The 22767-nt window shown below is 44.5% G+C and overlaps 1 long non-coding RNA gene across 2 annotated transcripts in view; it reads right to left on the bottom strand.

Annotated features, from left to right (window-relative positions):
* Positions 1 to 7830: 7830 nt before the first annotated feature.
* The window catches only part of LOC141083723 (uncharacterized), a 356895-nt gene continuing 341958 nt past the window's right edge, over positions 7831 to 22767 (bottom strand). For both annotated transcript variants that reach the window (XR_012230801.1, XR_012230802.1), the window contains exons 4-6: positions 10575 to 10773; positions 10329 to 10367; positions 7831 to 8160 (exon numbers count right to left, since the gene is read on the bottom strand). This is a non-coding gene — a long non-coding RNA (uncharacterized lncRNA). The remainder of the gene's footprint in view (positions 8161 to 10328; positions 10368 to 10574; positions 10774 to 22767) is intronic.

Genomic DNA, 22767 nt, shown 5'->3' with positions numbered 1-22767 from the left:
TACTTTGCTGACACAGCTTCCAGCTCTCTCGCCTCCTCTTCTGAAGTTTCAAAAAATAAAAGCACTGAGTCGTCAGTGGAGGCTCCTGGTCAGGAACAACACATTTCCTTGTATCCTTCACCCCTACCAAAAGTGAAGGATGCGGCAGGCCACACTACAGATTACTCCATGGAGTACTTTTCACATACCATGCCTGGGTTATCAAGTCAAATCGTGAATTCCCCAGTCGAAGATGAATCTGACATAGAGTGCACTGATGCACAGCCACTGCTAGATTTTTCTGCTGGTACATTCACTCAGAGCACTACATTGTCCTCGCAGTGTACTGAGCCAGAATCTGACCCTGATGAAACTCAGGTGCCCCTTCCCACATACTATACCACCTTACACGGTGACAAAGAGGAAGGTGCAGATGAAAGTGCAGGTTCCTTGAGCAGGTGGGGGGGCATACTCATGGGCGACGGCACTGGCACAGGACCCCTCGTAGTACGCAAAAGAGTCTCTGCCGGTGGGAGGGCCCTGTGCCAGTGCCGTCGCCAATGAGTGGGCCCCCCTGCTTCCTCAGGATCACAGCACTTGCAAAGTTGAAATACTTACATCTCCCTGCTCCACCGCCGTGACGTATTCCGTGTTTCCTGACAGTGACATTCTGGTCAGAGAGTGCAATGACATCACGTCTGTACGCCCTCTGCCTAAACAGTCCAAGTGCAGAGAGATGGAAGATGGGGACGATGAGGAGTCCAGAGTACAGGGAATCCCTAGCGAGGAGACGTATTTAATTGTTTTAAAGGTTGGGAGCAATTTTTGGGGATCACTATACTCTGGAGAACGATATATGGGGCCCACCATACACTGGAGCAATCCAAAGGTGGACATCAGACACGCCCATTATATACTGGAGCATTAGAAATGGGGTCCATTATATATGGAGCATTATTTGGGCCCATAAGACACTGGAGCATCATCCATGGGGCCCATCATATACTGGAGCATTGTAAATGGGGCAGATTATATATGGAGCATTATTTGGACCAATTGTACACTAGAGCATCATCCGTGAGGCCCATCATATGTTGGAGCTTTCCAAATGGGGGACATCAGACACTGGAACCGCATTTAAAGGGCCTATTATACACTGGAGCATTAGAAATGGGGCCCATTATATATGGAGCATTATTTGGGCCCATAAGACAGTGGAGATTCATCCATGGGGACCAACATACACTGTAGCATTATGTGGCACTCATCATATACTGCATCGAACATTATATGGGACCAATGATTCTGTATGGAGAAATATATGGGCCTCATTACTCTGCATGGCGCACTATGCGGTGGCCATAATACTGTATGGAGTAATATACTGTCCGTTTTTGGAGTTATTGGAGAATTTAAAATAGATATCAGTCATGTGATGTAAGAAGTGAAGTATTTTTCATTGTACTATACCGCTATTTCTCTGCCGTATCAGAGGATCATGAATTGTGACATGTGTTAAAGGAGCCGAGTGACACTCTTTGGCCCTGGGCCCACGAAAATCTGGAGCCAGCCCTACCCCCCCACAACTTTAGCCAAATAACCCCCAGTTTTCAATGTCTAACTATTATTATAAAGTAATAATAATAATAATAATAATACATTTTATTTTTATAGCGCCGACATATTCCGCAGCACTTTACATTTCAGAGGGGATTTGTACAGACAATAGACATTACAGCATAACAATAATCACATACAGTAGATTATAACAAATACCAAGAGGAAAGAGGGCCCTGCTCGCAAGCATACAGTCTATGAGGAAAGAGGTAGACACGAAAGGTGGGTGGTAACAGTTGCCCTGATTGTATGGACCAGCCATAATGTTAAGTGTGTAACAGTACAGACACAGAGGGCTAATGGATGCATAAAACATGTGGGAACATGATGCGGGAAATCTGGTTATGGTAAAACTTTTGGCTGTGCCACCCAGGGATAGATTAGGTTAATGTGATTGAGGCGATAGGCCAGTCTGAATAAATGCGTTTTCAGGGCACGCTTAAAATTGTGGGGATTGGGGACTAATCATATTGACCTGGGAAGCGCATTCCAAAGAATTGGCGCGGCACGTGTAAAGTCTTGGAGACGGGAGTGGGAGGTTCTGACTATTGAGGATGCTAACCTCAGGTCATCAGCAGAACGGAGGGCGCGGGTAGGGTGGTATACTGAAACAAGGGAGATGTAGGGTGGTGCTGAGCCATGGAGGGCTTTGTGGGTGAGGGTAATAAGTTTATACTGAAATCTGGAGTGGATGGGTAGCCAGTGTAATGACTGGCACAAGGTAGAGGCATCGGTGTAACGATTGGCGAGGAATATGATCCTGGCTGCAGCATTCAAGACAGATTGGAGAGGGGAGAGTTTGGTAAGAGGGAGACTGATTAGAAGAGAGTTACAATAGTCGAGACGAGAATGAATAAGAGAAACAGTAAGAGTTTTTGCAGAGTCAAAAGTAAGAAAAGGTCGCATTCCAGAAATGTTTTTGAGGTGCAGATGACAAGAGCGAGCCAGTGATCGAATGTGGGGGGCAAAGGAAAGCTCGGAATCAAGTATGACCCCAAGACAGCGGGCCTGTTGCTGGGGAGTAATAGTGGAACCGAACACAGAAATAGCAATGTCGGGTATAGGTACATTAGTAGAGGGAGGAAACACCAGGAGTTCAGTCATTGACAGGTTCAGTTTCAGATATAGTGAGGACATGATATTAGACACAGCGTTTAGACAATCACCGGTGTTTTCTAGAAAGGCTGGCGTGATGTCAGGACAAGAAGCGTATAATTGGGTGTCATCAGCATAGAGATGGTACTGGAAACCAAATCTACTTATTGTTTGACCAATAGGGGCAGTGTACAAGGAGAAGAGGAGAGGGCCTAGATCCGATCCTTGGGGACCCCAACAGTAAGGGGAAGGTGAGAGGAGGAGGAACCGGCAAAAGATACAGTAAAGGAGCGGTCGGAGAGATAGGAGGAGAACCAGGAGAGAACGGTGTCCTTGAGGCCAGTGGAACGGAGCATAGTGAGGAGGAGCTGATGATCCACAGTGTCGAATGCTGCAGAGAGATCCAAGAGAATTAGCATGGAGTAATGACCATTTGATTTACCTGTTAGCAGATCATTAGAGACTTTAGTGAGGGCAGTTTCAGTGGAGTGTAAAGAGTAGAAACCGGATTGGAGAGGGTCGAGAACAGAGTTTTCTGAGAGATAGCGGATAAGACGGGAGTGGACCAGGCGTTCCAGGAGTTTAGAGATGAAGGGAAGATTAGAGACAGGTCTATAGTTAGCGGCACAGTTTTGGTCGAGGGATGGTTTTTTAAGTAGTGGATGTATGATGGCATGCTTAAATGAGGAGGGAAAAATACCAGGAGAGAGAGAGAGGTTAAATATTTTAGTTTGGTTGAGGGGTGACAGCAGGGGAAAGGGATTGGAGGAGATGTGATGGAAATGGGTCACTGGTGCAAGTAGTTGGGCGAGAAGATGCAAGGAGCCTGCTTACTTCTTCTTCTGTGACTGGTTCAAAATCAGAGAGTGAACAAGATGCAGTGGGGGAGGGAGGACAGTGCATGGTATGAGGTGATTGGGAGATAATTTCCTGTCGAATCTGGTCAATTTTTTCTTTGAAATAATTGGCCAGATCGTCAGCTCGGAGCTCCGTGGTTGGGGCCTGTACTCTTGGATTGAGTAGAGAATGAAAAGTGTCAAAGAGAAGTTTTGGGTTATTGGACAGTGAGGTGATGAGGGTGTTGAAATAGGCTTGTTTGGAGAGGTGAAGGGCAGTGCTGTATGTTCTAAGCATAAACTTAAAATGGATGAAATCTTCATGTAGATTGGATTTTCTCCACAGACGTTCGGCGCACCTGGAGCACCGCTGCAGGAAACGTGTTTGCACCGTGTGCCAGGGTTGTCGCCGTCTGCGTTGTGGTGTTCTATTTATAGGGGGTGCAAATTCATCCAGGGCACTTTGAAGTGTTTCATTGTAATGCTTCAATGCAGAATCAGGACATGAGAGGGAGGAGATAGGGGCCAAAGAAGACTGTAAGTTCTTCATAAGTTTCTGGGTGTTAATGGCCTGTATGTTTCTATAAGTCTCGACAGTGGGGGTGACCTGAGCAGCCTGGCAGTTCTTGATAGAGAATGAAAGAAGATTGTGATCAGAGAGCGGGAGAGGGGAGTTTGCAAAATCATCCACTGCACAAAGCCGAGAGAAGACCAAGTCGAGGGAGTTTCCGTCTTCATGCGTTGGAGAATTAGTAAGCTGCGAAAGGCCAAATGAAGAGGTTAGAGATAAAAGGTGAGTAGCAGATGATGAGAGGGGAAGAGCAATGGGGATGTTGAAATCTCCCATGATGAGGGTAGGGATGTCACAGGAGAGAAAATGTGGAAGCCAAGTGGAAAAATGATCCAGGAACTGATGGGAGGGGCCGGGAGGACGATACACCACCGCCACTCGCATGGAGAAGGGGGTGTAGAGTCTGACGGCATGGACCTCAAAAGAAGGGAAGACAAGTGAGGGTACTTGAGGGATAACCTGAAAGGTACATTTTGGTGATAGGAGCAGACCAACGCCTCCACCTGCTCTATTTTCTGATCTTGGGGTATGAGAGAAGTGTAGCCCCCCGTATGAAAGAGTAAAGTAAATTAAGGTTGACAAGCTTAGGTAATAAGAATTAATGTTTTTGGCATTAAAATGGGCACTGTAGGTGTGTTTCCTGTCCTCCACTCACTGCCGACTTTTCTTCCCCATTGACTTGTATTGAGTTTCGTGTTTCAGTCGGCCTTCGACTTTTCACGATAATCGGCCAATTGCGTTCCACCCGACTTTTGCGAAAGTCGGGTTTCATGAAACCCGACTCCACCTGAAAAAAGCAAAGTCGCTCATCTCTACTAACCACCACTACATTTACCAAGTCAGCAGTTAAGGAGAGAAGGAGGTCTGGGGAGGACTAGAGATTATTTGGTGGGAGATATCGGGAGATTAATTCATAGCTCTATGGGGAAACAGATTATGAACAGCTTTGTAGGTCAGTGCTACTATCTTGAAGTGGATGCGTTGTGGAATTGGGAGACAATCAAGCGATTTGCAGAGGGAAGAACAAATGGAGGGCTAACTCAGGAGATAAGGCAAGGGTAGCGGCCCCAACATCTTCACCTTCAGACGTATCCCGGGGAATAGGGTGAGCTAGGGCGCCTCCTAATGGTAGGGGCAGGGAAGAAACCCCTGGCCCCAGGTCACCCAACTGCTGAGTCATGATGCAAACACCTTCAAGACTTCTCCCGAGTATTCCTCAACCTGAAGGATTCTGTGGCCCTACACATCCCAATTATCCCCTACATTCAGAACTTTAAAGTGGAACATGAAAACCCATGTATTCTGAACAGCTTACAGCCTGCAAGGACCACACTGACATCTCACCAATACCAGAGCTGCTGCAACCCCCAAACCTACTATCTCCACATTATCCTGTAAAATTTAAGGCCCCAAGGGTTCTCTTCCCTCTGTACCTGATTGTCACTATTAGTTTGTTCATTGTAATTTCTATTTGTTTTTTGTATGTAACATTTCCTCATGTACATTACCATGGAATAAAAAACTAAAATAATAAAAATAAATTATAAGAATAATCCTCCACATGATGTTCCACCCAGTCTTCACTCCTGACAACCTTGATGGTGTACACACAGCAGAAAGCTTCAGCAGTTGGCACCAGTGTTTTGTTATCGGCATCATCAGAGCTGCCCTGTGGTGGTCCGCTGGCTGTTTGCACTACCCCTCCCATGTACTCATCTTACAACAGAACAAGTAGTTGGGCATCAGTGTACTCAATCTCTTTCAATTGTGGGGCAGGGCCAGGTGGATGGCCCATGGAACCACAGCCAGCAGCGTAAATATAAAGCAGAAGTGACTGCTGCATAACTTGTGGTTCAGACTGCCTGCTTTGCAAGGGCGTGAGGTGGGAGACAGATGACCAAGGGCCGCAGGCGCAAAATCTGCACTTTCAGCAGGAGACCAGGTGGAAGACAAAACAAAAGAACTGAAGGCATACTGTCATGTGATTGCAGCAGAGGAAGGTGTGCTCTCTCTCCATGCAGCAGCTACATCACCAGCAACACGGTCACATCTCTTATTTGATGCTCTGCTCATTGTTTTCACCACAAAAAATTGCAGACTATTGCACAGCCTATATACTGAGAGAGAGTGGCCAGCAGATTATTTCACTGCTTGTTTTCAGAGTATCTCCCCAAAAAATCAATAAAAAACCCACAAAAACAGTGTTGGCTTCCTCCTCCTCATATGCCTCTTCCACCTACACCGCCACCTCTTCCTCCTCCTACTCCACTATTCCACTATGAACTCCACCTCCTGGTTCAAGAATAGAACTTTTTATTCTAAGTCATTTCCCTTTCCACATTTGTTTGTAGTTATCTCCATTTAGCTTCCTTTTGCAGCCCCTTAGCTCTTACCATGACCATCTTACAGCCATTTTAACACACTAACGTTCGGGTTCCCTTTGACTTCTATTTATTTTGGATCTGGGGTCAAGATTGGACCAAAACTGAACTTTTAACTCTAGTTCAGCCGAACCTGATGATCCCGAACATCCACGGGTCCCCTTATCCCTGCAATTCACCATTTGATCTCTTATGTTATTCTGTCAAGTTATTAAAAAATGCTTCCATTATAAATCTGGAGGCCGGTTCAGGCAGGATTCCATCATTGGCCATGAAGTGTTTGGACATGTCAGTTCATCCTCCCTCTCCCTGCATAGTTGTGAATGCATAGCCATAAAGCATGCCCACAACACAGCCATTGAAGTTGTGGGCATGCTTTGGATTGAAGTTTTTTTCGGGTTCCTTCTATATATCAAAAATCATTGCAGCTACATTAAAAAAATAAAAAGTATTCTACCATGATGAATTTTAATAAAAAAAAAGTAATGTGATTAACATGTTCATAGAATTAAATTGTAGATTGTGGAAGCGCCATGACAATTACATTCTTTGGTTCCCTCAAGATCACGTATGTGTCCAACTTTTATTTTTATTACTCACATCGGCGTGAACATTTTATTATTCCTGGGGAACATTTCTGAGACATTGGTATTCTGTAAACTCTTTGTTGGGTCATAGACATTTTGATCCTGTATGTGACATTCAGAACTGTTCCTTTAGTTTACTATTGGTTTATATATTTCAGCTTTCTTAGCCACCAGCTCATCTCGGGAAATTTGTAGAAAACCAACTGACATTGACTGCAGACCAATATCTTATATTATAGTCTTCTGCTTCTTTTAAGATGCCAGCTCAGGCTACTCATAGAGAAAGAGTCCATGTGTCTCCCCTCAGTCAAAGGTAGCTCTAAAATGTCCGTGTACAATATAACTTGCACAAAGTGAAGAGTGTGACATGTTTTATTCATCCGCCTTAAATAATTCAGCTGCTTCAGCTGGATGTGATTTCAATAATTCTGGGAAACTTCACTACATGAGCCTTCATATATAGTAGATGTGCTGGAAGAAAAAGAGAAACATGTGGAACATATAATTGGGAAGACATGTGATATCACTGTCACTCAGGTAGCTGGAGGTTTAAAAGAGGTAGCACAAAAACCCCAAATATCTGTGACTGTCAGAATTCACTACTTATGAGTTGGGCTGAAAATCAAGCATTATGGCAAACATCCAGAATTAGCACATCTGTCAAAGGCACACAAAGTTAGGAAAACTTTTATTGCAAAATGAACAAAACTGATGAAAGTGACAAGTGAGAGAAAATAAGACTAGACTTGCATCTAATGATATATCTCATTATATTCTTGTGTTTATTGCCGTCCAAAAAAAGTAACAAGATGACAAGATGTAAACTTACTGATACTTTAATTAATTTATAGTTGGTTCTATGATGGAGCGCGCAGGGTTAGAGATTTGACTACAGCTCGCATTGGCAGATATAAGGTAGTAATGGATTATACATGTGGCAAAAATTTTTAATAATGCAAAGTTAATTCTATTCTGTTTTCTTTTGGCAGGTCTTGAATATTCTGGAGAAATTGGATTTTGCTGCTCGTTTTCATAATTTATTTGTATATATCTCAATCCATATATTTCTGCTGTCTATCGGTCTACGAAAAAAACTGCAAAAATAAAAAACAAAGACTGATCAATCAGCATCTCGTAACAGAATAAATCAAATGTGAACAAGTGCAAGGGGCTCTGACTGCAAATACACAACCCAAAGAATACATCAGACACTAGGTGTCTTCCTCTTACTCACAAAGCAATGCTAAAATAAAATGTAAGTCATGCAAGACGTAAATCTAATACTAGTTGATTTCCAAATTGACTCATTTATTTAATCATTTTTATAGACTTTTTTCCTGTGAAACAAAAAAAATCTGTTGCTGCAAATTATTCATGCATTTATTGAATATATGACAATTAAAAAAGGCTTTACTGCAGTATAGGAAATACTTATAAGGGCTCACACTCATCTGTGTGAAAAATGAACAAATGCAATCCGATAAAAAATTGGATTGCACTCTGACTAATGTTATTCTATGATTCCCTGCTCATCTGCAATTTTTTTCGCAGCTCAGATTGGACTGAAAACAAAATTGCAGCATTCTGTGATTGGCCAATTATATCAGATGAGACTCACAAATGCAAGTCAAAGGGTGTGAGAAAAAATTGAACAGGACATGGACCATGCATGTGCCGTTCACTTTTTACTCATACATCTCCTAGAAAATCCAACATTTCATCAGTCGTGTACAGTAATTTAACTGTGTGACCCATCAGAATAGAATATATAGATAGACAGATAGTTAGGTAGATATCAGTGACATATATAATTAGTGCATTGCATGTGTAGTTGAATTTTCACGTACAGTATTGAGCTAATAATTCAATAATGTAAAGAAAAAAATGGTGTGGGGTCCCCTGACAATTTAATACTCAGCTGACGGAAAGTGGACAGCTGGGGGCTGATGTTTATAGCCTGGAAAAGGGGTAATAAACATGGAGCTTTCCAGGCTATTTGTTATGATTGAGTCACCGTAGGAGGCAAAAACAGAAATGCTAGCTAAGTCCAGAAAACCAGAGAGGTTGGCAGCTATCGGATTGCAGACCCCTGAACCTATCAACACAACTAGCAGTAGCCGTGGGGGGTTCCTACAATGCCCTAGACCCCTCGATCACAGCCGGAGAATTAAATAGCCTAAAGACGGAAAGGGAAATCTAAACTGCCCCAGAGCAGACCCCAAAGCAAAAGACAGCCCCCCACAAATAATGACGGTGAAGCAAGAAGAAAGAACACAACACAGACAGAAAGATAGACTGAGCAAAGACGGGGCCCAAGCTAACTAGATAGGAAAGGACAGGAAGGCTGCTGTCTGCAATCCGTGAAAAACCCTGTGAAAATAAGAGCCAACAGATTGACAGTGAAAAAGGCCCTGAAGACGCTAGGCTTCAAAAAGACTATGTCAGTACTCAGGAATATTCTGAAGACAGAGCAACCGGCAAAAGGAGAATCAGCTCACCCCAGCAGGGAATGGCAGAATCCAGAAAAGCAAGGCAAACAAAAACAAAACACAAATGCTAAAAAGCAAAGCAGAAAACTTAGCTTTAGAGGAGCAGGAATCAGACTGGTTTCCTAGAAGTCCACAGAGAAATCACCCGTAGGGCAGAAGGGCGTCGGCAGCCTTATATCCAGTCCGTGACTCCACTCAGCCAGTCATCATCATTAGGCTCAGGTGCCTGATAATCAGGCTCATTACCTTCCTTTACCAGAATAGGGAGTTCACCAGACCTCAGTGACGAAGGGGAAAATGAACTCACAACAGCTATTATTATCAGCTCACAACTCTATACTTAGCCTTTACTGATTATTAAAATTGGGACCACCCAAAAAAAAATGACGTGGGACCCCCTTATAATTAATAACCAGCAAAGTCTAGGCAGACAGCTGCAGGCTGATATTAATAGGCTAGGAATGGGCCATTTGAATTGACCTCCTCCCAGACTAAAAACATCAGCTCTCAGTTGCCCCTGAAATTGGGAATCCATAAGATGAACCAATTCTGGCACTTAGCCTCTACTTTTTCCACTTGCCCTATTATCAGGTGACATCAAGCTAAGGGGTTAGTAATGGAGAGGCGTCAAAAAGATGCCACCATTACTAACCCCATAAGCAAATTGTAAAAAACACCACCTCAATAAAAGTTCTGCATTTGAAATAAACACACCCCCTCTTTCACCTATTTAATTGTAAAAATGAAAAATAAAAAAGCAATCTTTTACTCACTTTTCCGAAGAGAAGATAATCCCCTGATGCCCATGTCCCCTGTAAAAGATAAAAAATAATAAATCACCATATTCCTCACCTGTCCAACAAGAATATAAGCTATTTGTCCCTTGACAAGTCTAGCTCTTCTCCATCTAGATGCCATGCTGAAAGTTGGCATGATGCAAGTGTTCAGAGACTCTGAGCTGCACATGATTGTCTTGTGTCACTGACGTCACCATTAGCAAGAAAAAAATCCTTACTTACTTTTTCTTTTTTCTCTTTTCCTTTTTTCCTGTCCTTTCTTCTTTTTTCATTCCTTCTTACTTCCTCCTCCCTTGCCTTCTATCTTGCTTCTGTTTCCTCCTTTTTCTTCTTCAATACATTCCTTCCATCTTTTTTCAGTAACATTTTTTCTTTTTCTCAAATCAATCTTTTTACCTTTTTTCCCAGAACAGTGCTGCTCCTGTCAAAGGGTTTTCAGGTTCAGGTACAAAGGGAGTCAAGGGGTGTCAAGTTTATTGCAATAAGCATGCTTTTTGCCTTATGTTGTTATATGTGAGTCTTGTATACCCCTATATAAAAATCATTAAAAGGTATTATTAAAAGGTAATCATTAAAAGGTATCTTGTATCATTAAAAGAAATATCCTTATATTTGTTTGTGTGTAGGATGATAGAAAATCATAGCCACCATGACAGGGGTCAGTCATTCCATACACTTTGTTCAATATCTTAAATCAATTTTGTATTTTTGATTATTATTTTTATTAATGAACAACTCCAATGTTGTCAGTCAACCAAACGGTTAATAAACCGGAAGTTGGAATATTTAAGGAAGTAATAGTGAGCTTTTGTCTTTCTTAGGCCCCCTTCACTTGTTTGATTTTTGTTTCTGTATCCAGTCCATTTTTTAAGGCTCATGCTCAGCATCATGCCACCGCTCAGCCATGCAATCCAGATGAAGCAAAGTTGGGCTATTCATGAGACAAATAGATTGTCGTAGGACAGGTGATGAATATGATGTTTTATTAATTTTAATTTTACAGTAATAAATGGGAGTGCTTATTTCAATTAAAGGACTTTCCCCCTTCTGTGTCTTTTTAACATTGTGTTATGGGGTTAATAATGAGGTGTCTTATAGACGCCTCCCATTACTAAGCCCTGGGCTTGATCTCAGAGGAGATAAAACAGCTGGCATCAACCCCAACCCTATTGCCCAAATTTCCACCGCACCAGGGAAATTGGGAAGTGCAGAGGCTAAGAGCCAGATTTGATGCATCTTATGGATGCCCCCATTTCTGAAGAGGCTGAGGGCATCAGTGCCTTGTGGTGATGTGAATAAGGTGAGCGGAGTTCATAGCCAAAGATATCCGTGGCCCCTTCCCAGGATATTAATATCACCTCATTGCTTTCTGTTTATCCTTTGCTGGTTTGTAATTATAGGGGGACCCTACATAATTTTTTTTCTGGGATCCCCTGTAAACTAACAAGCAAAGGCTTAGCATACAGCTGGAAACCTGTAGGGCTATTAGCCCATTTCTCAGAATAGTAAAATAAGTTCCCTGGCTTTCCCTCTGCTGGTTATAAAAATTATGTGGGATCTCATGTGTTTTTTTTAATTAATTAATTTATTTAAAAATAAAAAACAACTACAGAAAGAACAACACACAAAGCACTGATTAGGTAGCACACTGACATAATTCTATCTACAGTCATGTCCAAAAGTTTAGAGAATGACACAAATATTATATTTTCACATGATCTGCTGCCCTCTGGTTTTTATGTGTGTTTGTCAGATGTTTTTATCACATACAGAAATATAATTGCAATCATATTATGAGTAACAAAAGGTTATATTGACAGTTAGAATGAGTTAATGCAGCAAGTCAATATTTGCAGTTTTGACCCTTCTTCTTCAGGACCTCAGCAATTCTCCCTGGCATGCTCTCAATCAACTTCTGGATCAAATCCTGACTGATAGCAGTCCATTCTTGCAAAATCAATGCTTTTATTTTGTCTGAATTTGAAGGTTTTTGTTTGTCCACCCGTCTCTTGATGATTGACCACAAGTTCTCAATGGGATTAAGATCTGGGGAGTTTCCAGGCCATGGTCCCAAAATCTCTATGTTTTGTTCCCTGAGCCATTTAGTTATCACCTTCGCTTTATGGCAAGGTACTCCATCATGTTGAAAAAGGCATTGTTGATCGCCAAACTGCTCTTGGACGGTTGGGAGAAGTTGCTCTCGGAGGACATTCTGGTACCGTTCTTTATTCATGGCTGTGTTTTTAGGCAAGATTGAGAGAGAGCCCATTCCCTTGACTGAGAAGCCACCCCACACATGAATGGTTTCAGGATGCTTGACAGTTGGCATGAGACAAGACTGGTGGTAGCGCTCACCTGGTCTTCTCCGAATAAGCTGTTTTCCAGATGTCCCAAACAATCGAAAAGGGGATTCATCAGAGAAATTGACTTTTCCCAGTCCTCAGCAGTCCACTCCCTGTACCTCTTGCAGAATATCAGTCTGTCCATTATGTTTTTTCTGGAGAGAAGTGGCTTCTTTGCTGCCCTCCTTGAGACCAGGCCTTGCTCCAAGAGTCTCCGCCTCACAGTGCGTGCAGATGCACTCACACTGCCATTCCTGAGCAAGCTCTGCACTGCTGGTAGCCCGATCCCGCAGCTGAAACACTTTTAAGAGACGGTCCTGGCGCTTGCTGGTCTTTCTTGGGCGCCCTGGAGCCTTTTTGGCAACAAGGGAACCTCTCTCCTTGAAGTTCTTGATGATGCGATAGATTGTTGACTGAGGTGCAATCTTTCTAGCTGCGATACTCTTCCCTGTTAGGCCATTTTTGTGCAGTGCAATGATGACTGCACGTGTTTCTTTAGAGATAACCATGGTTAACAGAAGAGAAACAATGATGCCAAGCACCAGCCTCCTTTTAAAGTGTCCAGTGGTGTCATTCTTAATTAATCATGACAGATTGATCTCCAGCCCGGTCCTCATCAACACCCACACCTGTGTTAATGGAGCAATCACTGAAACGATGTCAGCTGGTCCTTTTAAGGCAGGGCTGCGATGATGTTGAAATGTGTTTTGGGGGATAAAGTTAATTTTCTAGGCAAATATTGACTTTGCAAGTAATTGCTGTTAAGCTGATCACTCTTTATAACATTCTGGAGTATATGCAAATTGCCTTAAGAAAAAATGAAGCAGTAGACTTTGTAAAAAATATTTGTGTCATTCTCTAAACTTTTGGCCATGACTGTATCTACCATGTTCCTCATCACTATTTCTATATCTGAACATTTTTAATACATAATACTCTAGTTTCTTTCCTGTATTTCATTCCATATGGGTCCTACTGATCAAAAAGCAAAAAAAGAGTACAAAGACCTGTATATAATATCAAAAAGTATCAAATTTTATTAATATTACATCATAAAATATTAATAGGACAATACATTGCTCAAAATAACACATGAAAGCTGAAAGCTGAGCAGTGGAGACCTTGATGCCGTGGTAGAGCATTGTCCTGCATAAAAATCATGATTGTGTTGAAAGACTTTTTCCTGTACCGCTGGCTGAAGAAAGTGTATTCTAAAATCTGGCAGTTGATTTTGAGTTCATCTTCAAACTAAAAAGGTCCAACCAACTCATCTTTAATAATAGCAGCCCATAACAGTACTCCACCTCCACATTGCTGGAGTCTGATTGAAGCGGAGGTCCGTGCCCAATGTTTATCCAACCACTAGCCAATCCATATGGTCCATCAAGAGTCATTCTCATCTTATCAGTGCATAAAACATTTGCACAATTTGTCTTCAGATATTTCCTAGCCCAGCCTTGATGTTTCCAATTCTATGTCTTGCTAAGTGGTGGTCGGATTTCAGCCTTCTTTACCTTGGCTATGTATCTGAGCACTGAACACCTTGTACTTCTGGGCCCTGCATCCAAGGTTGCCGTTGTGAAATATGATAGCACTGGTGGTAATTGCTTCCTGGCCATTTCACATTTTATTCTTCTCACATCTTTGGCAATTAAAGTGCAGCTTTTTTTTTTCAACACGTTTTTTGCAACTCTGTTGACTATTTGCAACAAAACTTTTTATGGTTCTCTGATTATGTCGCAATATCTTAGCAAATTCAAGAGTGCTGCATCCCTTCATAAGATTTGCTATAATTTTTGACTTTTCAGAATCAGTTAAATCTCTTTTTTGGCCCATTTTATCTGAGGAAAACAAGCTGCCTAACAATTCTGCACACCCTGAAAAAAGTTGTTGTATCTTTGGCCGCACCCTCCTCATTGTATAAATATACATCACCTGATCGGCTTCTTCCAATTAGAATTCAGGTTTATAAAACTTGGAATTGTACAATCTGCATAAAAATGATGATATGGTCAAAATGCTCAATTGCCTAATAATTGTTCATAGAGTGTAGCTGTTACAATACCAACATTTTTTTTATCATGTGAAGGGAGAAAACTGCTAAAAAACATCAGGGATAGAACATGCTGAGAAGGTTGGAAAACAAGAAAACGAAAAATCTCTGTAGGGGCTCAAAGAGCACAGAGGACTATTACACAGTGCACATTATGAATTCATAAAGTCCCATTCACTCACATATAACATCTGACCAGAGCAGTATTTGATATGTCAATTCCCACAAACAACTTCCAAATACCCTGTGTGAACCCAGCCCTTTGACCTTTAGTAATTTCAATTTTCCTTGTTGCTTACAGAGAATGAGATCTAAAGCTTTTTATGTATAGAAAAAAAATAAGGGAATGTGCAATGTGCACAAAAGACTGTATTATTTTTTTGCAGCAAAGTAAAAATATCAAAGCAGTTTGTAAAAAAAACTCTTGAAAATCTTCGTATGATTCTTTCAGCTGTAAAAAGCTGTCCCATTGGGGCAACCCCTGTCCATTTTATATGGCTGAGTGGTGAGAAACAGTTGCTTGGTACTATCTCTACAAAATTATGATCCATGCACCAGTTTTTTAGTCTCATTCACTACCAATCTGGTATCTGAGGAAAAAGTTGGATCAACTTTGAAATTCATATATAATAACAGCTCTTCATCTACTTGATTTTGGACATTGTTCATCCACTGGCAGCACCCGGAATATATATAAGTTTTTTTTGATTCTCAAACATTAGTCTCTATCAAGTTGCAGTTCTTGGCAGTATTTTATTTTGAGGTTCAAGTTTGGCAACTAATAGTGTTGAGCATTCCGATACTGCAAATATCGGGTATCGGCCGATATTCGCGGTATCGGAATTCCGATACTGAGTTCCGATACTTTTAGCATATCGAATACCGGAATCGGAAGTACCCATAATGCTATGAGCCAGTTTGATTTGATTCAGCCAATGAGGAATCCTAAGAAGTGTGGGCACATCCTGTTAGGCATGTAGGCATGTTAACTAATGGCGTGGCTGTGATTGGCTGCTGAAATGATGTCATGATGCACTATAAAAGCCGCCGCCGCCATTTTGGGTTCACTCTGCTGTGAATTCAGTTAGGGACAGGGCGCTGCTCTTCTGACTCTGAGGGACAGTTAGACATAGCGATTTGCTATATTGTGCTTTACCCAGGCTACTCTAGCAACCCCTGTGTGAAGCTTTCTTTTGCCTTGCAGCACTGTTCACAGCTGTCTGCAAGGTCTGTGTGTGTGAGTGCAGCTCACTCTGTAGTGTGTTCTGCACCACCTCTGGTTGTAGGCCACTCAGCGTGCGTCACTGCCTCATACATATTTTTTTTTTTATTGCTGCTCATTTTTACTGATTTCTCCTATTAGTGTGCATCCATCCGTATCCATCTACATTGGTTGGTAGATAGCGGAGCCTTTCTGCAGCCTTTCAGTGCTAGTGCACAGTTCTCTGCACTGTTCACGGCTGTCTGTGAGGTCTCTGTGTGTGAGTGAAGCTCACGCTGTAGTGTGTTCTGCAGCCACCTCTGGTTGTAGTCCGCTCAGCGTGCGTCACTGCCTCATACATAGTCCTTTTTTGCTGTAGTGCTGCTTATTTTTCCTGAATTTCTCCTATTATTGTGCTTCCATCCATATCCAGCTAGATTGGTTGCAAACACTATATAGGAGTAGATAGAGGAGTCTTTTTGCTGGCTTGTGCCCTGCAGCCCCAGCCAGATTAGTATTAGCCTATTTTTTGGAACCTCATCTATTGCATTATAGGTTACCTTCCTGCATTGTAATAGCTACAAAAAGTTTGTGATACTATTGCTTTAACATCTTTGGTCACATACTTTTTGTTTTTTTAAAAAAAAAACACGTAAATAAAGTTCACCAAACACTCCACTTTACAGTTGTGTAGGCCACATTAGTTCATATCAAAGTGTAGACCACACACTTTATAAAATTAGTGTTTCTCATACCTGTTAGCAGCTGTTCAGGAATAAGCACACTAAGCCCTTAGTACTTTTCTGCCTATCTTTATCAGTCTACCAAGATGAAGAAGGCAGGGAGTAAGGCACGTGGTCATGGGCGTGGAGTTTCAGCAGGGAGAGGATGTGGGGATTCTGTTCCTGCTGCGGGCACCAGTAACTCAGCATCCCCCAGTTTTAAGAGGGAACAGTCCTTTATGCGCAGCTTTGTAGGAGCTCGCCGTACCCAACTGCTGCGGGAGGAAAAAATTGAAGCCGTTGTCGGATGGATGACAGCTAACGCATCGACTTCAATTACTTCCACATCCTCTCAGGTCCAGAGCCCTGAAGAGCAACCATCTGTCTCTTCACCACCTGCCAAATTGCCCAGGCAGTCAGAGAGCCCAGGACAGGAGCCATCTCATTCTCTACTTCTGTTCTCTGAATCTCTTGGCTTGGAAAGAGGGGGCCAGCCAAGCAGCATTCTAGAATGTGAAGAAGAGGAAGTATGCAGTGATGCGCAACAGCTTTTTCTCTATGAATTTGAAGAGGCGGGTGGGCTAGTGCCTATGGTCAGCACACCTCAGTTCGCATCTGATGATGAGACTCAGGTGCCACTTTCTGGTGCATACTGTGCTGGCGAGACTACCCAGGAGAAGCAGGTGTTTGAAGAGGGTAGTGTAGATGATGAGGTCCTTGACCCATCATGGCATGAGGAACAGGAAGGTTGTGGGAGCAGCTCTGAGGAAGAGATTCCGCGAATGGCCAAGGCAGGAGGGAGAGGGAGGGGGCAGACTCGGTTACCTGTAGCCTCCACTTCGGCACCCATTAGGAGCATTCCTCTTCCCAAACCCAAAACAGGCGCTCCCAAAAATTGCAGTGCGTGGTCCTTTTTTTACACAGTTGCAGATGACATTTGCTTTGTCAAATGCAAGCTGTGTAATCAGAAAGTCAAAAGAGGGAAAAGTGTCAGCAACCTCAATACCACAAATATGTGGAAACATGTGCGGACCAAGCACATGGTGGAGTTACAAAGACACACTGAAGGCGTAGGCCAACCTACAGCACCACCTACCACCTCTTCAGCTTGTGTTGTAGCCTCTTCCTCCAGCTCACACACAGCTGGTTCGGCTTCCTCGCAGGATCGCCATGGAAGAACCTCTGGCACTGTTGTACAGAAACCCAGTGTAATTCCACCCACAGCATCACGTTCCCAGTCATCCTCACACTCCCAGGCCACTCTACAGCCATCGGTAGCACAGGCATGGAAAAAAAGGCGGCCATACTCGGCAAACCATCCCCGAGCACAGGCTCTGAATGCTGGCATTGCAAAACTACTGGCCCTTGAAATGCTCTCATTCAGGCTGATGGAGACTGACACCTTCTGTAACTTCATGGCATTGGCAGTCCCACAATACAATGTGCCCAGCCGCTTTTATTTCAGCAGGCAAGCCGTCCCTGCCCTGAAAAAGCATGTGGAGGGAAAAATTAAACATGCGTTACTAAACGCCGTCAATAACCATAGACAGGGACGATACCTTTCCCTCACTGCCCATTGGGTAAATGTTGTGGAGCCGGGTACAGATCTTGAGAGTGGCACTGTACGTGTTCTGCCAACTCCAAAGATTGCAGGAATCCAGTCTGTACACACTGACTCCTCCTCTTACTCCAGTTCCTCAGAATCAGCGCTGCAGGAGCCGTCACAGTCTACCTCCACATGGACCCGTGAACGCTTACCTGTTACGACCGATATGAGCACAGCCATGGCCAAACATCAACAGGCCGTACTGAAATTAATTTCTTTGGGGAATCAAAGCCACACAGCTCTGGAATGCCATCAAGCAGGAGAGCGACGTGTGGTTTGTGCCAGCGAATCTCCAGCCAGGCTTGGTAGTGTGTGACAATGGCCGAAATCTGGTGGCAGCTCTGGGCCTAGGCAACCTCACTCACATCCCATGTCTGGCACATGTGCTCAACTTGATCATGCAGTGTTTTTTAAGGGACTATCCGGATCTTGATGCACTGCTGCACAAGGTACGCATAGAGTGTGCTCACTTGCGGCATTCCAGAATGGCAAGATCGCGCATTGCAGCTCTGCAGCACCGATTCCGCCTTCCGGAACATCGCATCATATGTGACCTACCCACCAGGTGGAATTCAACGTTACATATATTGGAGCGGTTGTCTCAGCAGCAGGCAGCAGTAATGGAGTACCAGCTGCATCAGGCGCAAACAAGTCGCACTGCACGCCGATCACACTTCACCACCACTGAGTGGGCCTCTATGAAGGACATCTGCCACGTTTTGCGTGCCTTCGATGATTCCACGCGGATGGCGAGTGCAGATGATGCACTAGTCAGCATGACTGTCCCCCTTATCTGCCTGCTTCAAAAAACACTGCAAGCACTAAGGGAGGAGGTTTTGGGAGAGGTGGAGGATGAGGAGTCACAAATGCCATCTACATCTGGACAGTCTGCGCAACGTGGTTCCTCACAAAGGCCTAGGCAGGGGACACTTTGTGAGGAGGATGAGGAGGAGTCAATGGAGGAGGAAGACATCTCTCCAGAGGAGGGAGGTACACAATGCTCTAGTAGAGCGAGGGTGGGGTGATGCAGAGCAGGCAGAGATGACGCCTCAAGCAGGGGACAGCGTTTCTTGGCCAGTTGGGAGTCTGCAGCACATGGTTGATTTCATGCTGCAGTGCCTGAGAAACGACCGCTGCATCGCCCACATTCTCAACACGGCTGATTATTGGGTGTACACCCTCCTAGATCCTCACTATGGGACAACTTACAAAGCCTCATAACACCATTGAACCGGGAGCGTAAAATGCGGGAGTACCAAGACACACTGGTGCATTCCACCATGTTCTCCATTTCACCCGAGAGCAGTGCTGCTAGTGCTTTACAAAGCAGCTCTGTGCGTCGAGGCAGTGGAGGAAGCTCTGCACATAGAGGGAGCAGAGGCAGCGCCTCAGCACAAGGCAAGACCAGTATGGCCCAAATGTGGCAAAGTTTTCTGTGCCCGCCACAAATGTCTACACCATCACAGACGGCTCCAGTCAGCAGGAGGCAACGTTTCCATCAAATGGTGACAGACTACATGTCTTGCCCTCTCAGTGTACTCCCAGATGGCTCTTCCCCCTTTAAGTTTGGGGTCTCTAAGCTGGATACATGGCCAGAGCTTAGCAAGTATGCATTGGAGGTGCTGGCTTGCCCTTCTGTTAGTGCATTATCGGAACACGTCTTTAGTACGGCAGGTGGTGTACTAACAGACCGTCGCATGTGACTATCCTCTGATAACGTTGACCGGCTTACTTTTCTGAAAATGAACAAGGCCTGGATCTCGCCGGAATTTGCCAGTCCTCTTCCAGATTAAATAATTGGTTGGCAACAGTATCTAGGTCTCCTGTAGTGTTCATGTTTCTACCACCTGAACTGTAATCCCTGGGCTCCAACACAGCCAGTTGCTGCTCAGAAGTGCCGTCTGCACAGTCAACACTTGCTGTTGAGTTATTGGGGTTCAGTAACATCAGCTGATCCCCTGCTGTGTGTCCGGCAATGTCTCCTGTTCTCTCCACATTCACCCAACATCAGATATTAAACTTGCTACAATTAGGCCTCAGCCTACTCCATGATTGCCCCTGGGCTCCAACACCGCCAGTTGGTGCTCAGAAGTGCCATCTGCACAGAGAAAAACACTAGGTCCTGTGTTAGTAGGGTTCATTAATACCAGCTGCTCCCCTGCTGTGTGTCCGGCAATATCTCCTGCTGCCTACACATTCATCCCAACATCAGATATTAAACTTGCTACAATTAGTCCTCTGCCTTCTCCATGATTGTCCCTGGGCTCCAACACAGCCAGTTGCTGCTCAGAAGTGGGTCTGCACAAAGAAAAACACTAGCTCCTGTGTTAGTGGAGTTCAGTAACGCCAGCTGCTCCCCTGCTGTGTGTCCGGCAATATCTCCTGCTGCCTCCACATTCATCCCAACATCAGATAATAAACTTGCTACAATTAGACCTCAGCCTACTCCATGATTGCCCCTGGGCTCCAACACTGCCAGTTGTTGCTCAGAAGTGCCGTCTGCACAGAGAAAAACATTAGCTCCTGTGTTAGTGGGGTTCAGTAACGCCAGCTACTCCCCTACTGTGTGTCCGGCAATATCTCCTGCTCCCTCCACATTCACCCAACATCAGATATTAACCTTGCTACAGTTAGGCCTCAGCCTACTCCATGATTGCCCCTGGGCTCCAACACCACCAGTTGTTGCTCAGAAGTGTCATCTACACAGAGAAAAACACTGGCTCCTGTGTTAGTGGGGTTCAGTAACGTCAGCTGCTCCCCTGCTGTGTGTCCGGCAATATTTCCTGCTGCCTCCACATTCATCCCAACATCAGATATTAAACTTGCTACAATTAGTCCTCTGCCTTCTCCATGATTGACCCTGGTCTCCAACACCACCAGTTGTAGCTCAGAAGTGCCATCTGCACAGAGAAAAACACTAGCTCCTGTGTTAGTGGGGTTCAGTAAGGTCAGCTGATCCCCTGCTGTGTGTCCAGCAATATCTCCTGCTGCCTCCACATTCATCCAAACATCAGATATTAAACTTGCTACAATTAGTCCTCTGCCTTCTCCATGATTGACCCTGGTCTCCAACACCGCCAGTTGTAGCTCAGAAGTGCTGTCTGCACAGAGAAAAACACTAGCTCCTGTGTTAGTGGGGTTCAGTAACGTCAGCTGATCCCCTGCTGTGTGTCTGGCAATTTCGCCTACTCTGTCCACATTCACGCTACTACAGATCTAAAACTTGCTCCAATTAAGCCTCTAGCTACACTCTGTTTCTACTGTAATCCCTGGGCTCCAACACTGCCAGTTGCTACTCAGAAGTGCCGTCTGCATAGTCAACATATGCTCCAGTGTTATTGGGGTTCCGTAACGTCAGCTGATTCCCTGCTGTGTGTCCAGCAATTTCTCCTGCTCTGTCCACATTCACACTACTACAGATCTAAAACTTGCTCCAATTAGGCCTCTGGCTACACTCTGTTTGTACTGTAATCCCTGGGCTCCAACAATGCCAGTTGCTGCTCAGAAGTGTCTTTGGCACAGGTATTCCCTCCTGCCCAGCCGGCTGTCAGCACGCCAGCTGTTTCCAGGAAGTGTCAACGTCACTTTGTCACCAATACGTTGTCCTGTCGTGTTACGGTCAGGTTAGTCGACTCTATGGTGCCTGCAGTTTAGGTGCTTCCTATGTGGGCTGCGGGTTCTGGCAATAAAGGCTGGTTCCGTAGTGCCAATAGGACAAACACCCCCTGTAGGACTGTGGGTTTCGGTAACTGCGGCCGGCTCGCGGCCTTGCAACTTTGTTTTTCATGGGTACCTTCTGCTACCCATCCGGGTTCCAGCACCGTCAGCTGGTTCTCGGCAGTGCCTTTGGCTTAGGTGCCTCCTTCTCGGTATCTGAGTTCCAGCAACATCTGCTGGTCCTTGGTAGTGCTTTCTAGCACAGGTACCTCCTGCTTAGTTACCTGGTTCCAGTACCATCAGCTGGTCCTCGGTAGTGCCATTGGCTCTTGTAGCTTCTGCTACCCATCCGGGTTCCAGCACCGTCAGCTGGTTCTCGGCAGTGCCTTTGGCCTAGGTGCCTCCATCTCGGTATTTGAGTTCCAGCAACGTCTGCTGGTCCTTGGTAGTGCTTTCTAGCATAGGTACCTCCTGCTTAGTAACCAGGTTCCAGTACCGTCAGCTGGTCCTCGGTAGTGCCATTGGCTCTTGTTCCTTCTGCTGCCCCTCCGGGTTCCAGCACCGTCAGCTGTTTCCGGGAAGTGTCAACGTCACTTTGTCACAGATACATTGTCCTGTCGTGTTGTTGTCGGGTTAGCCAACTCTATGGTGCCTGTAGTTTAGGTGCTTCCTATGTGGGCTGCGGGATCTGGCAATAAAGGCTGGTTCCGTAGTGCCAATAGGACAAGCACCCCCTGTAGGACTGTGGGTTTCGGTAAATGCGGCCGGCTCGCGGCCTTGCAACTTTGTTTTTCATGGGTACCTTCTGCTACCCATCCGGGTTCCAGCGCCGTC

Source organism: Dendrobates tinctorius, unplaced genomic scaffold (genome assembly GCF_039654945.1).
Source record: "Dendrobates tinctorius isolate UK_male_01 unplaced genomic scaffold, ASM3965494v1 ptg000021l, whole genome shotgun sequence".
Taxonomy (NCBI): Eukaryota; Metazoa; Chordata; class Amphibia; order Anura; family Dendrobatidae; genus Dendrobates; species Dendrobates tinctorius.
The sequence above is the reverse complement of the archived record's forward strand: the minus strand, read 5'-3'. Positions and strand labels throughout refer to the sequence as shown.